Below are 18640 nucleotides of genomic sequence, written 5' to 3'. Positions count from 1 at the left end.
ACCACACACCAAAATAAACTCAAAATGGATCAAAGACCTAAAGATTAGGCCTGAGACAATAAGTCTTTTGGAATAGAATATAGGCAGTACACTCTTTGACATCAGTTTCAAAAGAATCTTTTCAGACACCATAACTCCTCAGTTGAGGGAAACAATAGAAAGAATAAACAAATGGGACTTCATCAGACTAAAGAGCTTCTTCAAGGCAAGGGAAAACAGGATTGAAACAAAAAATCAGCCCACTAATTGGGAAAAAATATTTACAAGCCACTTATCCGATAAAGGGTTAATCTCCATAATATACAAAGAACTCACACTGCTTAACAACAAAAAAACAAACAACCCGATCAAAAAATGGGCAGAGGACATGAACAGACATTTCTCAAAAGAAGATATGAATATGGCCAAGAGACACATGAAAAGATGTTCATCATCGCTAATCATCAGGGAAATGCAAATCAAAACTACACTAAGATATCACCTTACACCCGTTAGATTGGCAAAAACATCCAAAACCAAGAGCGACAAATGTTGGAGAGGTTGTGGAGAAAAAGGAACCCTCATACACTGTTGGTGGGAATGCAAACTGGTACAGCCACTATGGAAAACAGTATGGCGATTTCTCAAAAAGTTAAAAATAGAAATACCCTATGACCCAGCCATCCCATTACTGGGTATCTATCCTAAGAACCTGAAATCAGAAATCTCAAGAGTCCGTTGCACCCCTATGTTCATTGCAGCATTATTTACAATAGCCAAGACGTGGAACCAACCTACATGCCCAGAAACTGATGATTGGATAAAGAAGATGTGGTATATATACACAATGGAATACTACTCAGCCATTAAAAAAGACAAAATTGGCCCATTCACAACAACGTGGATGGACCTCGAGGGTATTATGTTAAGCGAAATAAGCCAGTCAGAGAAAGACGAACTCTATATGACTACACTCATAGGTGGAAGTTAGTATATTGATAAGGAGATCTGATCGGTGGTTACCAGGGAAAAGGGGGGGTGGGGGGAGGGCACAAAGGGGTAGTGGTGTACCCACAACATGACTAACAAAAATGTACAACTGAAATCTCACAAGGTTGTAATCTATCATAACATTAATTTAAAAAAATAATTGTTTGTATTTCTTATGTGGTAATACACTCTATATAAAGAAAATATGTTTAGAGTCTTCAACAATTTTTAAGAGTGTAAAAGGGTGCTGAAAAAAAGATTTGAGAAAATCAGATTTAGTTGGGGGTCGGGTAAAATGTATGTCATTGAGCTACACCAACATGCCTGTCCCTGTAAGCTTTTGGAATCTTTCCTTTGCAGTTGGTAAGGGATCCACTTGCACTAGCCTGTAGTGAATATAGGCCTCTGTTGATGTTATTTCTCCATTTATCCACCTTGTTTTACTTCCTAGTATCCATTCCTAGTGTGCTTCTCATACCCTGTTAATGACACTTAGCATGTTCCTGCCCCTCCAGAGGTTGAATACATGTGTCTTTTCCAGAGAAGTCCTTTCACTCCTTGTCTGGGTTACGCTTGGATCTAATTCTCTTTGGATCTGGAAACAATGAGGAATGTTGATGGTAGGGACTGAGAAGATACTGACAATTTCTGCAGGATAACTTCCCTTACAAAGTCATTCAATTATTTTTCCCGGAGAGAGAGGAATGTGGCTGTTTTCAAAATCAAGGAAATGTCAGAGATATTTGGGTGTTCAAAGTTTTCGGCACCACATCCTGTATGTGTATTACTTCTCAAATATCTCTTAGATCAGACTATTTATCACCAAATCCATTGCTATCCCTAATTCCAAGTGCCATCAGTAATTGGTTGGGTTTTTGAAATAGTCACCTAAACCTCTCTGCCTTCACACTTCTATTTTTCACATTGTAAAGAGAGTTTTATTTGAATTTTATTTGACCAAATCATGCATTGGATTAAAACCCATCAATGATCGAACTTAGCATATATTCATTAATATGGACAATTCAGTCCCTAAGCTACTTGACCTTGCTCACCTCTCCTGTCTAATTCATTGTGGCTATATTTATTTCTCCAGGGGACAGCTACTCTCAACTTCCTTCCCTTCCTGTAATGCATGGTGCTTTTTCTCAGCTGGGATCATTGTATTTCCTGTAACCTCTGCAAGACTATTCTCCCTACCCTCCCTGCAGCTGCCAACCTCATCTTCATCACTCACTATGATTAATGACATCCTATTATTACTATTAAATTCTCAGGTTAAAAATTACCTCATCAGATAAATCTTCCCTAAGGTCCCACCCTATGACAGATCCTATAATAAAATCTCATGACTCCTTATTTTTATGATTCTACAATACTAGTCCTAATTTATAAGTACAAATTTATGTAATCATTTGATTACCTTCCACACAAGGTCATAACTTCCACAAGAGCAGTCACTGTATCACTTTCTCTTTATTTTATTTTTACTTTTGTTTATTTTTTATTGTTGTTTGTTAAAACCTATTATATGTTATCTCATTCAATCTTCAGAACAATGCTATGAGAAAGACAAGTTATGTCTATTTTATAAATAGGGAAACTGAACCTTGGTGACTTTACATGTGCTGCCCTTGCTCACACAACTAGTGAGTTTAGACCTGGGATTCGCACCTGGTTATCCCTTTCCTGAGCTTTCCTCTTACCCACTACTGAATGTCACCTAAGACCTTACTTTGCCTCACTGTTCTGTCTCTCCCAACATCTAAGTCAATGCTGGGTATATAGGAGTTGCTCAACAAAACTATTGTGAATGAATAAATATAATCATGGTCTCATGTAGAGATAATGTTTGCTCTAACTATAGGACACTAATTCTATCTCTCAATTTCAATTTCTTAAATTCTATCTCTCAAATTTTACTGTTTGGAAAATGGGCACATTTTATTAACTGATAATCAATATGTTTCAGTACTAATCCTATGAGCATTTCGTTATCATAATGATTATAATTATCATTATGGAATGCAAATAATTCTTAAGCATCTATTGTGTGCAGACTATCCTATTAGTTATTCCTTTCTGTCAAATTCTCTTCTATCTCAAATGTATGAAGGAAACTTATGAAGGAGAAGGGCTTTACAGGTCAGTTGGACCAATTATATCTATGATGAAGGAATTCTCCCTACTGCATTCCAGAAAATTGATTGAGCATTATAATTGGTCACTTGGCACCAGAAAAGCACATGAAGATCCTCTTTACTTTTAGCAGCATATCTCAATGGGATGCTCAAGTTTATATGGTCTTCACTATTGTTACAATTGGAAATAGGATTCCTGTGGAGTAAATAGAAGGCACTTTTTATTCTAGGTAATGTGAGATATTCTGGACTTGAGTCAAAATTCTCACGAAGTAACTATTTATGTTCATGAAATACTACTGCTTTAAGTAACCAGAAGGAAAATGTCAGTAAATCACAATTTGGACAAAAGAGAAAACAATTCTTAAAATAATCATACATAGGTAATTCCACTTCATGAAATAGAATAAGATTTATTCTCCTGTAATTATATTTAATAAAGGAAGCCAAACTGTCTCCAAACATCTTTTTATCTGGCCTTATTTTCTCTTTTACTGAAACAGGCAATTAGATGATTAGTTGATGGATTTCACTTTCATAAACCCTTTGTAGCTGTGTGTGGCCCATTGTTGTCTTTTCTGTTATCTTGCAGGAAACTTATTAGTTCTTAGAGTAGGTCAAATATAGAAAAATTAAAATGAGTCAATATTTTCATGACTTTAAAATGGTTCTTATTCTATGTTAGGCAGTGTATGGGACAGGAGTTCCTTAAGAAGAGGAGTGCACAATTCTATATCTCTGTATTTATATCAAATTATCTATTTATGTATCTATCTAAAATATGTATACATAAATAGATACAGATAAAAATATAGATATATTTTTGGGATCATTTAATACACTTAAGATTAATATACAAATTAAGAAATATCTGACTAAAATCTCAAACTGAATGACAGAAATGGCAGGTGCCTTAAGCCTAGAGACTGCTGAGGCATCTGTTCCTTTTGGGTGACCACTTCCAGAGGCATCTTCCTTTTAAAAAGGTCTTCTTGTGAAGGGAGATGTGATCAATGAGGAGGAGAGATGCTGTGCAAAGAAGGTTTCTGAATGCCCCTTGAATCTACCGAGACATGCCTCTGTCTTTTAAGTCTACAGATTAATGGCAAGTAACTGTAACTTACCAAAGCTCTTTTTCTGTGTCTTCATATATAAGAGCACCATTCCATATATTATGTATGATATTTCACTCACTCTTTTGTAAGGCCCCTTGCAAGAAATGATTGCAAGTTAGTACCATTAAGAATTGTAACATGTTGCCCAATGTTTGCTTTGCTTTGCTTGTCCTTTGGATGCTATTATATATATATATATATATATATATATATATGTATGTATATGAGCTGCTAGAAACTTTTGGTCTGAGATGTGGCATGTACAGATAGGTAGATTGGATTCATTGGTGTGCCACAGGTTTATCTTTGCCTCCCTTTTATGTCTAGCTTTTTTTTTCCTTTTCACATTTTCTTAATTTATATTATTTAACTGTGTTTTATATCTCACACGAAGAAAGATGTTTATCCTTAAGGAAATGCCAACGTGGGGGGAAGTTGCACCTTTATCTTAAGGCCATTTGTTCTTGCCATAGTAAATGTTTAAAGCAGATATACAATGCATGCTCAATGACCGTGTCAGGCCCTTTTGGAAAAACAAAGTCAGGCCGAATTAGGTTTACACCAAAGGGCTTCCTCATGTGCTTCAATATGTCCTCTTGCTTGCCATTTCTATTTGTCACACAATAACAATAGCATTAATATTTATTTTAGTTAAAAATAATAGATTCTTAACATCAAATACATACAGTTCAGGAGAGCTGTATCTTTATTTTTCTAGCACAATTTTAAGTCCATCACCTAGCATACAACAAAAATTATTAATTTTTTCTCTAGCATAAGAGATGTTCAAAGCTTTGTGTCTAATAGCAGAAATATTACATCCCCTGTCACTTCAGAACCCTGACAATTATCATTTAGCCCTTTATTGATTGCTGCAGTAGGGACCTCCTGGGTTGCAACATAGACTAGTAGAAAGGGTGCATCTTGCATTGCTGGAAACAGTCCAGTAACCTGCTTCTACTTTTAAAGGAAAGGAGACTGGTAGAGGTTGAGGTCTATAACTTCCTGTATTAAAAAATTACCACAAACATGATGGCTTAAAACAACAAAAATTTATTCCCTCACAGTTCCACAAGTCAGAAGTCCAAACTCAATATAACTGCGCTAGAATCAAGGTGTTGGCAGGGCCACATTCCACCCAGAGGCTCCAGAGGACAATCCATTCTCTGGTTCATCTGGCTTCTTGAGGCTGTTGGCATTCCTTGCAGTTGTATCACTCCAATGTCTGCTTCTGACTTCCCATTGCCTAGAGCTCACCCTGATAATCTACTCATCTCAAGATTCTTAAGTTAACAGCTCTTTTCCCACATAAAGTAACATTCACAGGTTTCAGTGATTAGAATATGGATATCAATAGAGGCCATTATTTAACCTATTGTATTTTCCAAAAAATTTAGGTTTACCAGCTTCATTTTCCTTTGCTTGTTTGGTTTTTGTTTTACTCTTTCTCCTATAGGAAATTCAACCACATTATGAATGTGATTATCGATTGATTAACATTTTCATGTTCTTTGAGGGTACACTTGAGAGTTATACAGGTAGCTATGGTCTCAAATTCTTATTATCTAAGCAAATTTATTATTTTATATGTTACATGTTTTCTTTTTAATGCAAAACTACTTTATTGGTTTTGAGGATAAATAGTCGAATAAAATATAACTATTGCCTTCCAAGAAACTTCAGTAAACTGTACTTCAAAGGATATTCCAAAATATGGTTAGAATAGTATAAAGATGCTTCTTCATGTAATTCTCTGGAAAAAGACAAAGCGATTCAAATGCCTGAAGAGAAATCAGCATATCCTTTCAACTTCCCTTTTTTATATCTTCTACGTGGTCTACATTCGTCCTAAGTGCAAATGGAAGAGAAAAAACATAAATTACCTCTTCCAAAAAGTAGAAAAAAATTTTAAAAATATAAAGTAATACATACTGTGTTTGTGCATAATTCCTGGTCTCTCAAGGCAGCATAGAATGATTTCCCAGTTATCCAACAAGAATGATGCCCAATTCAGCCTAGCTATGTCTCTTAATGAATAATATATTAATTGGATTTTTCAGTCATTGAAATGGTAAAACATTGTGGAGTTCATATGCTGATATCTCAAATCATGACATATTTATTAACCCTTTCCAAGAAAAGGACCATAGAAACCCACAATCAATGGATGGACAAAATTTCAACAAAGTAAAATATTTCCTAATTTTGCAGTTCACAGCAGACTTATTGTTACAGAGTGTTCTTTTTCATCATCCTCATCATTTATGTCGTGGGTCTCTTAGGGAATATCATCCTTATTTCTCTGATCTGTGGGCATTCCTGGTTGCAAATACCTATGTATTTCTTCATTGGAAACTTGTCATTCCTGGATCTCTGGTATTCTGCTGTCTATACACCCAAAATCCTGATGACCTGCATCTCTGATAACAAAAGAGTCTCTTTTGCTGGTTGAGTAGATCAGTTCTTCTTCTCATCTGGACTGTGCTATAGTGAGCGTTACTTTTTGGCTCCCATGGCTTGTGACCACTATGTGGTGACCGATAAACCCTTGCTTTAATCCCAGACCTTCTCCTTAAGATTATATGCCAGTCTTGTTGTAACTTCATACATCCGTGGCATTATTAACTCAATCCTCATCACCTCAAATACATTTACGCTGGACTTCTGCCCAAGAACATCATTGATGAGTCCTTCTATCTGCCGCCTCTTTTAAAGTTGGCTTGTGATGTGAAGGAGAGCTATTTCAGGCTGTGCTGTATTTCATATTTGCCTCCAATGTCATCATTCCCACCATGCTTATGCTTGTCTCCTACCTGTTCATCATTGCTGCCATCTTGAAGATCCACTCCACCAATGGCCTCCTCATGGCCTTCTCCACTTGTAGCTCTCACTTGAAAGCTATCACCTTGGGCTATGGTTCAATTCTCTTCATTTACTCCTGACCAAGTACTAGCTATGAACTCAAAAGGGATAAAATGGTGTTGGTGTTCTATACTGTGGTGTTTCCAATGTTGAATACCTTGATCTATAGCTTAAGAAATAAAGCTGTTCAAACTGCCCTGAAGAAAATGTTGGTTAAAGTAGTTTGCATAAATGAAAATACTTGGTAGGCAATGGCTGTATTTTATTTTTCAGATTATCTACCTATCATTGTTATCAGCCTGTTCTGTCAGAAATATGTAATATGAGAAAACAAAAACATCAACAGAAATGTGAGAGCAGCTATCTACATTTGTCTATTCAAGTTGGTACTAATGCATTTAAATAAGTTTTTAAAGTAAATTAGGCTGGGCCTTTTGGAAAAACTTGTATACCTGCTAGTATGGAACAGAGTTTGTAGCATTACTAAGATTTTTAAAATGGAGTGAGAGAGTATATTTTTAAAATAATTTTCACATAGTACATAAGTTGCCTGTATATCACATATTTTAATCTGTAAGTGGGAATAATGAAATTGGTTACGGAAATATTCTCAGGGTTAGGTGGATTAAATGACTTGCTTCAAAATATGTAGTTCATAGGTAAGGAAACAGGAATTCAAACCCAGAACTTGTTACTCCAAATGTATTTAGCTATCTGTTGGGAGAGAGAGTTAGAATATCATTAAGTAAAAAAATCTAATGTGAAGTGCACCTAGAAATAAATAGTTTACTTTCCTGGTTTTCAATATTTTACTTGCTGTGATAAAAAGATTTCCTTGGCAATAGATACAAGAAAGAACATATAGCTTTATTTAGAGTCACTGTGAGGTTCCAATAAAAGACTCCAACAATTAAATTTAATTAAATTAAATTTTCTCCAACAATTAAAAAATTACGTTATAAACCAATGTTACCTCAACAGCAATGAAAATAAAAGAATTAAGGGAAAAGTAACACAGATGTATGCCACAGGCAGATATGGAAATATAGATAGAAACATATAGATAAGAAGAGAGATAGAGAGATAAATATCAAAAAGCTTTACATGCATGAGAAGACAGAGTACACATTTTTACTAAATGAAGCAATGATGGATAGCAATCAAGGTTCTGTGAATGTTTGTATTTCTTTCCTTGTTCACTGTTACGTATGCATTAATGAAAAATTGATGAATATTTCACTGTGATGCATCACATTTCCTAATTTTAATAGTCTTTTGACATATAAAACATGAGATTGCACCAACATAAAAACGTGCTAGTGTTGATAAACAAGTATATTAGTTTTCTAAGGCTGTCAATATCAAAATACCATAGACTGGATGATGTAAACAATGGAAATTTATTTTCTCACAATTCTGGATCCTAAAAGACCAAGATCAGGATGCCATCAGGGTTGGTTTCTACTGAGGCGTCTTTTCTTGATTTGCAGATGACCACCCTTTTGTGATGTCGTCAAATAGTCCTTTCTTTGTTCATACCCATCCCTGGTATCTTTTTGGGTGTCCAAATTTCCATTTCCTCTTTTTATAAAGATATCAGCCAAGTTGGTTTAGTGCTCACCCTAACCACCTCATTTTAACATAGTCACCTTATAAAGGCCATATCTCCAAATACAGTCACATTCTGAGTTACTGGGCATTGAGATTTCAACATATGAATGGTGGTAGGATTCAATTCAACCCATAAGACCAGGACTGATTAGAGTCTCCTGATGAATGAGACAAGGAAGAGTAGCCAAGAAGATAGAGGAGAGAATATGGCAAGGAAAGAAATTATGAACAATATGACACATTCTAGAAAAGTCTAATTAGTACAATTTGGAGAGTTTCTATCATCAGATGCATTTAATAACTGTATTGTGACTTAGATCCATTAAGAGAGCTAATGTTTAGTAAAACCCTCTTCGTTTCATTGTATCCTAATTAAGCTATCATCTCTATGTTCCAAATGAATTCTAACTGATCTTTGGAAACTGAGGTACATATTTCTTGGCTTCTGTGAAAGGAGGTCCAAAGGACTGTGTGAGAAAATACGCATGTGGAGTCTAACAGAGCATGCCAAAATATCACAGGAGAGGGAAATGTATGTGAGTTCCAGGAGGGTCCTTCCTGATTAAGGGTTAGCAACTGGAATTAGGGACAGCTAAGTGGTCTGACCTCTCTATGACCTCAGCTACTGCAATTAGAAGGTGATTACAGAGTCTGGCCTGGCTCTCAAAAGATCATTGTTATGCAATCACACACACACACACATTCCTAAATAGTATTCCCACAAATGATATATGTAACTCTCATCAAGAATTTGAAATTCAGCGTCGTAGTTATGCTGGGTCATCATATATTCGCCTACACAGATCAAGAGGACAAAAAAATGTGACATGCTTTTTGATTCTAGAGATTGTGGTACTCTGTGCAGTCCAAACTGCTAATGTATCATATTTTCACTTCTTGGTATTCATTTTTAGGTGCTACAGGGGCACATTCATCCATATAATTTTGAGTGCTCCAGTGAAGAGAGCATGGAACAGAGCTTCTACAAGGGAACACATATCTTTAGAAGCCATTCTATATGGGAAACTTTAGCATAATTGGCTCTGATATTTTCTGTGTCTTTCATTTCACATTCACATTTTATTGTAGTTTATTTCAAAATCAAGATGGATTTGAGGTTGTGGTTATGTGTCTTCTCTTTATTTATTCTTCTTTCTTATTAGCAATACAGTACACTAGGCAAAGAAAGTCCACGTGAGAGTAGATTAGTCGCGAGTATTTTGAGCTAAGTTAGAAGTAGACAACACTTTAAGAAAAACAACTTCAAAGTAAAAAAGTAATTACCCCCTTATTCATTATGGAAATATTTATTAAGTGCCAATTAGTTTTTAGGAACCATTCTGTATGCTGGGATACAGTAGTAAACAAAACAGGGAAATCTTTCTCCCCATGGTTAATCCCTTCTGGTGGGAAAAATGGACAATAAACTTAGTAAACAAGAGTTAGATGATCCCAATAGGTCTGGTACAACATAGAGCAGAGTCTGAATAGAATAAAAATGTTGAAGATTGTTGATGGGAAGAAGGCATAGAATTTAAAATAGTGATGAGGATGTGTCTTAGTCAGAAAATGATATTTGAATGGGACTTAAAAGAGATGAGGGTCTCAGCCTGGAAATATCTGAGGAATAGTGTTTCAGGCAAAGATATAGACAGTTTAGAAATCTTTGATGTTGGGGAAGGGCTGGTGTTTTTTCACAAACAGTGATTAAGTCAGCAGAACTGGAACAGAATGCAGGAGGAGGGGTGAGTCTTAGGAGATAAGGGCCAGTAGGTAATGGAGGGTAGGCTCTTGGCAGACCCTTAGGCCATCGTATGGAATTTGACTTTAACTTAGAAAACATTAGGAGCATTTTAACATGATTTTTCATTTCAAGTCATTTTTAGTCTCATTTAAATACCTTTTCTTCTGGGAAGACTTTGAACTTAGGGCAGAATTTTTATTTTATCAGTTATTTGCCTGTTTTGAAGGTAATATAAGAAAAGTAGTAATTGGCTCTGGCTAGATATTTACATTTTTCCCCAAATTATACTGTATTAAAAATGAGCTTAATAAGATGCAGATACACTTCTATGTACAGACACATGATAACATAGCAGAAAAAATTCATGGTAACTATTGAGATGGTGGCTATAACCCACCACTTTTACTTTACCAATATAATAAGCATACATTCTTGGCAAGTATTTATACTCAAGTTTGAGCAAATTATGAAAAAAATTCATAGCATACATGTGAATAACATCATAGCACTATCAACTGTGAAGCTCCTGTGAGATTATCATGGGAAATCAATCAAGGAGGAATTTAGTTTGGTTGACATCCTAAATAGATGAAGACAAGTGGTGAGAGAGAGAGTTATAAAGGTAAATTAGAGCAAGCTTATGGAACATTGGGTGTAGCACTAAAGCATCTGTTCTTTGTATGTTAATGGGAAAAGATACATCATCTAGTAATAAAGAAATGGAATGGTCTTCAGAACTTCAAGCTGCTTTTACCAAAGTGTCATCAATGAAGTCATGACCTATCATAACATCATCAGCCACATTTGAAAGATACTGTAACTCTCTTCCTAGCAGAAGCAGATCTAGAGCTCAAGGGCGAAGACTTGGGTTCTCTATGGTAAATGTTTTACGCATCAGAATAAATTACAATCCTTTCTTGATTTTAGCTTTCCTGACTGCCTTTTTAGTTAAAGGGACATCAGATCTAAAGCTCTTGGGGCATCAGCCCTAATTACGTAACATTTTAAATTAGATACCTCCCTTTAGCTTCTCTCAGAGAGCTTTGGAGCTTCAAGATAGTAACTCTGAAGGATTCACTGTTTCGCAATAAATCCTTGACACCAAAAATTGGGTTCGGTCTAATGTTCACCACCCACTATATAAAATAATGCCCAAATTATGAATATGAATCTTACATCTAGTAGGAGAAAGTGTAAAACAATGAATTGTTTTTAAAAAGTGATGTTTTAAAGCTCTTTTTAATAGGTAAAGAAATTCAAGTTGTCAGAGAATTATAGGATATCCTTAGCTAGAAAAAGAGAGAACACAATTCTCCTGTAAAAGATGTAAAGCTTAACAGTTGAAAGCATATGCACTTGATAAAGAAAATTCTGTGTTCTAATCAGTTCTGCTGTTGAATAACTCTATAACCTTGGAAATATTTCTTAAACTACATGAGGATCATATACATACCTATCTTATCAAGTTGTGGTAAGCATTAAGTGGGTCATATTAGAACTTAGAATATTAACTGGCAAATAGTGAGAAATATATATATATATCTATATGTACACATATTTATTTATTTATTCTGTTTGTACTAACAGAATAAATAGAAGGAATAGAACAATATATTGTTTTTGTATAACTGTGAGGACAATGCTTGACACATAAGTTCTTAATAATATATGAAATATACTGAAATTTTTTGAGTTCTCATGATATACCAAACATCAGGCTCGCTGTTTTCATGCATATCTTCTTTATTCAATGAGACACCTGTCAGGGGTCATCATTTTGCTCATCTTTTTGGTGAGAATTGGGGACTGACCCTGCATTAAGCAATTACTAAGTGAAAACCCTAATTTCAGAATCAGATTCTACTCCAATTCCTGTATTTCTTTAGTCTCAGATTGAAATTGTATCATCCTAGATAGTAAGAGATAAAATTCCATAAGCCTCTAGTAATTACCGTCTTAACTGATACCTTTGTGTATTTCTTTCAACAGTAAAATCACTACATAATTTTTTCCTCATAATGTTTATCACACTTTTACCTCTGTGGACATGGAAGTTGGAAATTGCACCATTCTGTCTGAATTCATCTTGGTGGGCTTCTCAGAAGATCCCTTGTGGCAGCTGATTCTAACTGAAATATTTCTGATGCTCTGTTTGATAACCATGTCAGGAAACATGACCATGGTTTTCTTAATCCATATTGAGTCCCACCTGCACATTCCTATGTACTTTTTCATCGGCAATATATCTTTTTTGGATTTCTGGTACACGTCTGTGTATATTCCCCAAATCCTAGCCATTTGTGTCTCAGAAAATAAGTGTATTTCCTTGGCTGGATGTGCAGCCCAACTGTTCTTTAATTACCTTGCTGCCTACACTGACTGCTATCTCCTAGCACCCATGGCTTATGACTCTCTTGTGGCCATCCGTAATCCATTAGTTTATTCAAGTATTATGTCCAATTCTCTGTGTACTGGACTGGTTGCTGCCTCCTACATAGGAGGGTCCTTGAATGCTGTAGCTCATATTGTTAACAATTTCCACTTGAATTTCTGTGGTAAAAATATCATTGATCACTATTTCTGTGATGGAACAACATTGGCAAAAATGTCTTGTATAGACACCCAGGTATATGAAAAGTCCCCCAGGGTTTGGTGGGCTTCACGGTACTCTCCAGCATTCTTGCCATCGTGATTTCTTATTTCAACATCCTTCTGGCTATCTTGAGGATCCGCTGAGCCTCAGGAAGGTACAAGGCCTTCTCCATCTGTGCTTCTTACCTCATCTCCATCATGTTCTTCTGTGGATCCTTACTCTTCATGTATTCAGGGCCAAGTTCCACCTACTCCATGTGGAGAGACAAAGTGGCTTCTCTCCTCTACACCCTGGTCAACTCATTGCTCAATCCTCTCATCTATATTCTGAGAAACAAAGAGGTCAAGGGGGCCTTCTGGAAAGCAACACAGATCATAAGGCCACAGAGATGAAGCTTATCATTTTGCAGAATGCTCTTATTCTATTTTCCAAATTATGGGCTTATAGATAATTTGTAAACGTTGTAATATTTCAAATATATTCAAGAAGTTATACTTAAAACAATGACACGTTGAGGAAACCATTTTCTAACAGTTTATTATTTTATTGTGATTAAACTATTGTAAACTTCTAATATTGACTTGTTTGACGTTCTGCAATATTGCATTTTGCTTCTTTGCAGTTTTGGATTTTCTAAAAATTTATCATCTTGCTTATCTTTGGGAAGTCTCCTAAAGAGAATATAAAATTGAATGGTTTTAGTGTACATAATTTGAATTTGAAGCTTGGCAGGAAAACTTTGTTTGTTAAGAATAAGATTTGGAATGGTGAAACTCTTGGAAATTTACACATATTTATTTTTGATGTCATTCCCTCCAAGTACTTGCATAAAACTCTAATTTGAGTAGATAGAATATATCTTTGCAAACATTGAGCCTTCTACATCAATTTAACATTAAGCAAAATGTTTGAGTTGCTTAGATTACAAAAAAAAAAAAAAAAGGAAAACACCCAAAACACCTTTAAATCCATGGAGAAAGATGTGTCTTTAGGATTGTATATCACTATGAAAGAGTGATCTTTTGCACAGAGAATGAGTTGGTCTTTCATCCTGTCTGTCATTCCATACCACTACATATCCGCATGCAGAAAATAACAACATTCAGGGAAACAACTGAAACAAAAAACCAACAAACCAAACCCCATTGTATTCTAGACCCAATGCTTGTTTCTTTCCCCCAGTGGAATTTTTCAATACAAAGAAACTTACAGCTCAATATTCAGTATGTGGCAGGTTTAGTTGAATTTTTTTTCTCAATACTCTTTGCAACAACACTGCAAATTAAGGAGTTTTAATCACATTTGACAAATGAGCCCCTTGAGCCTGAGAAGTTAGAATTTGCTATTGAAAACTTACACTTGTTGTAATGAGCACATTTATAGAATGCATTTAAATGAAAATTTTAGAACGCATAGTTGTAGCCACTTCACCATTTTTATTAGCTCTGACATTTCTGATCTATCTTTTCACCAGAATTTATTATTTAACATATCAGTTCTCTCACTTTTTTTATCACAAAATTTTTAACATTCCTTATTCTTCCATACCACATAAGCTCAGTGTATACAGGACAAGAAGGATTTGGGATGTATTCCACAAACCTCAAATATCCAAATAATCTTTTCATCACATTCCCACAATACCCATCACGTAGGGGGTAAAAAAAAAAAAAAAGGATCAGTCTCAGGGGAGATAGCAAAGTAAAGTGCATTCCTTTGATCCCAAAGTAACATATACTCATTTTTTTGCATTAAACTGTAATACTGCTTTTTAAAACGATATTAATAGTAAATTGATTCCATAGTACAGATTATAGTCTGATCACAAAAACAAAATAAACTAATACAAAGAAATAAATTTTTTTCATTGGATTTCTTTGTTGTTGTTGTTGTTGTTTTTGTTGCTGTTTGAGGAAGATTAGCCCTGAGCCAACAATTGACGCCAATCCCCCTCTTTTTGCTGAGAAAGGCTGTCCCTGAGCTGACATCTGTGACCATCTTCCTCCACTTTATATGTGAGATGCCTGCCACAGCATGGCTTGATAAGTGGTGCCATGTCCGCACCGGGGATCCAAACCAGCGAACCCTGGGCCGCAAAAGCAGAACGTGTGCACTTAAATGCTGTGCTAGCGCGCCGGCACCTGGATTTCTTAACAGAATAAAATTTTCTTTTTTCTTTTCAATCCATTTCTGCAAGCTTCCCCTGAAGAATTCCACTTTCACTGGGCATTGATTTAAGAAATTTATGTCAATTTAGTGTTTGGATTTTGTTAACCTGAAAAATTTTTCAGAGCTTCTTTGACATCTTTAGTCCTCACATTGTAGATCATGGGATGCAACATGGGGAATGCCACTGTATAAACCGTGGAATGTAGTTTTCCTCTCTAGAGGAAACAGCTGAAATTTGGGTGAGAGTAGATGCAGAGAGTCGAGCCATAGTACAAGGTGACAGAGATCGAGTGGGAAGAGCATGTGGAGAAGGCTTTGAGGCAGCCCTGGGTGGAAAAGATCCTCAAGATGGTGGCCTTGATGAAGAGGTAGGACGCCAATATAAGTGCAGTGGGAGTAAAGACATTGGAGGCCAGTAGCAAGTTCTGCACAGCCTGTAAGCTGTTTTCACATGACATGCCAACTTCACTAGGCATGGAACATCACAGAAAAAGGCATCAATGACATTGTCACCACAAAAATACATTGTGAATGTGTTGCCGGTGGGAATTATTGCATTGACAGAACCTCTAGTATAGGAATATACAATCACACAGATGTATACTCTCCTTGACATGACCTGAGCATAAAGCAGGGGGTTGGAAATGGCCACACAGCTGTCATAAGCTGTGGCAGTTAGGTAACACTCTTTGTATACCAGCCCAGTGGAGAAGAAGAACTGAGCTACACAGAAACCAAAGGAGTTACTTTTGTGTGCAGACATGCAGGTCACTAGGATCCCTGGGGTGTACACAGAGGAATACCAGATGTAGGTAGGGTGCAGAAAAGAAAGTTTGCCACTGAGAAAATACACAGGCATGTGCAGCCAGGAGTCATTACAGATCACCACAATGATGGTGATATTTCCTACCACAGTCAAAGATTACACACCAGGAAACACTAGGAACAGGACCATCTGCATCAGGGGCTCTGTTAATGAAGCCCAGAAGGATGAGCTCTGTCACTGTGTGATTGCTCCTTTCCATGGCTTAAAAAGACCTCACCTACAGATGGAAGAGTAAAGAGTTTAATTCTCTCAACCAGTGCCAAAGGAGGGCATTCTCTCTTCCAGTCTATGAATTTTAGAGTAAGGAAGATCTAAGCAATAATCTGGCCTGACTTAGACAAGTAATGGGAGTTTTCTGAGCCTCAATATATTCATTTCAATAAAATTATTTTAATAAAAGGAAAGCTTTGCTGCCTGTTGACAGTTTATTCATTTTTCAAGAATATATTTCTTGAGCCCCAGATGCTGTTTAGGTATTGGGAAACAGCAATGACGATCATACGGCTGAAATTTATTCTGTGTAACATTTATTTAAAAAGAAGAAATACATCATAAATGAATAAGTTTAGAAATACTTTCAGTTAATGTCAGATTATATTAAGAAAATAAAACTAGATGATGGGTGAAAACTGAGAGGAGAGCTATATAAATGTATTATTGTCAAAATAATTTGTTCTTTTCCTTTTTCATCCATGTTTTAGCAAATATCATTACTTTCTTCCTTTTTATTGTAAATATCAGATGTACATTATTATATTTCAGTTTCTGAATAGACTGCGACTTGTTTGCCACCAAGAGTCTAGTTTTTATCCATCACCATGCATATGTGTCCCTTTATCCCTTTCATCCTCTTCCCAACCCATCTTCTCTGGTAATCACCAGTTTATTCTCCATATCTATGTGTGTGTTTGTTTATCTTCCACATATGAGAAAAATCATATGATATTTGTCTTTCTGTGTCTGAATTATTTTGCTTATCATAATGCCCTCAAGTCCATCCAGTTGCTGCAAATGGCATGGTTTTGTCTTTTTTATAGCTGAGCAGTATTATATTGCATATGTACGTCTTCTTTGTCCATTCATCCATTTATGGTCACTTGGCTTGATTCCACATCTTAGCTATTGTCAATAATGCTCTGATGAACCCAGGGATGCATAAATCTCTTTGAATTGTTGACTTCATGTTCTTTTGATAAATGCCTGTAGTGAGTTAGTTGGATAACATGAGATTTCAATTTTTAATTTTTTGAGAAATCTCCATACTGTTTTCCATAGTGGCTGCACCAGTTTGCATTCCCCCCAGGAGTGCATGAGGGCTCATTTTCCCCCACATCCTCTCCAACATTTGTTATTTCTTGTCTTTTTAATTATAGCCAGTCTGATGTGTGTGAGGTGATATCTTCTGGTAGTTTTTATTTGCATTTCCCTAATAATTAGTGATGCTGACTATCTTTTAAGGTGCCTGTTGGCCATCTGCATATCTTCTTTGGAAAAATGTCCGTCCATATCCTCTGCCCATTTTTTGATTGGATTGTTCATTTTTTTTATTATTGAGCTGTATCAGTTCTTTATATACCTTGGGAATTAACCCCTTGTCAGATATATGATTTGCAAATACTCTAACCAGTGGTGCGTTGTTTTTTCATTTTGTTGATGGTTTCTTTTGATGTGCAGAAGCTTTTTAATCTGATGTAGTCCCATTTATTTGTTACTTCTTTTTTTCTCATGCCTGAATAGAATGTGGTATTTGAAAAGATACTACTAAGACCAATGTCAAAATGTGTGCTGCCTGTATTTTCTTCTAAGAATTTTTTTATTACAGATTTTACATTCAAATCCTTAATCCATTTTGAGTTAAATTTTGTGTATAGCGTAAGATAATGGTCTACTTTCATTCTTTTGTATGTGCCTGTCCAATTTTCCCAAAAGCATTTATTGAAGAGACTTCCCTTTCTCCATGTGTATTCTTGACTCTTTTGTTAAAAATTAGCTGCCCATAGATGTGTTTGATTTCTGGGCTCTCAATTCTGTTGAGAATTCTGATCTCTGTGTATGTTTTCCTACCAGTACTGTCCTGTTTTGATTACTATAGTTTTGTAGTATAGCTTGAATTCAGGGAGTGTGATACCTCCAACTTTATTCTTTTTCTCAGGATTCTTTTGGCTATTTGGCATCTTTTGCTTCCACATAAATTTTAGGATGGTTTGTTGTATTTCTCTGAAGAATGTCACTAGGATTTTGATCAGGATGGCACTGAATATGTAGATTGCTTTAGTTAATCTACATATTCATTTTAAGTATGTTAAGCATATTTAAGTATACTAAGTATTCTTTAATTTAGGTATATTTAATTTAAGTATATTTAAGTGTATATAAGTATATTAATTATTTACATACATTTTAAGTATTTTATTCTTCTAATCTATGAGCATGGAATACTTTTCCATTTCTTCATGTCTTCATTGATTTCTTTCAATAACGTCTTATAGTTTTAAGTGTGTAAGTCTTTCACCTCCTTGGTTAAATTTATTCCTAGGATCTTATTCTTTTTATTGTGGCTTTAAATCAGATTGTATTCTTTTTTTTTTAAAGGTTGGCATCTGAGCTAAC

The 18640-nt window shown here is 35.5% G+C and overlaps 3 pseudogenes; 2 read left to right on the top strand and 1 right to left on the bottom strand.

The window, feature by feature from the left end:
- Nucleotides 1–6388: 6388 nt before the first annotated feature.
- On the top strand, nucleotides 6389–7335 carry LOC139040620 (olfactory receptor 9G19-like; annotated as a pseudogene).
- Nucleotides 7336–12480: 5145 nt separating this feature from the next.
- Nucleotides 12481–13427, top strand: LOC139040619 (olfactory receptor 9G4-like; annotated as a pseudogene).
- A 1878-nt stretch (nucleotides 13428–15305) lies between these two features.
- On the bottom strand, nucleotides 15306–16229 carry LOC139040618 (olfactory receptor 9G19-like; annotated as a pseudogene).
- Nucleotides 16230–18640: the final 2411 nt, after the last annotated feature.

The sequence above is a fragment of the Equus asinus genome, chromosome 17 (genome assembly GCF_041296235.1).
Source record: "Equus asinus isolate D_3611 breed Donkey chromosome 17, EquAss-T2T_v2, whole genome shotgun sequence".
NCBI classification, from domain to species: domain Eukaryota; kingdom Metazoa; phylum Chordata; class Mammalia; order Perissodactyla; family Equidae; genus Equus; species Equus asinus.
This window is presented reverse-complemented; position numbering and strand designations above follow the sequence as displayed.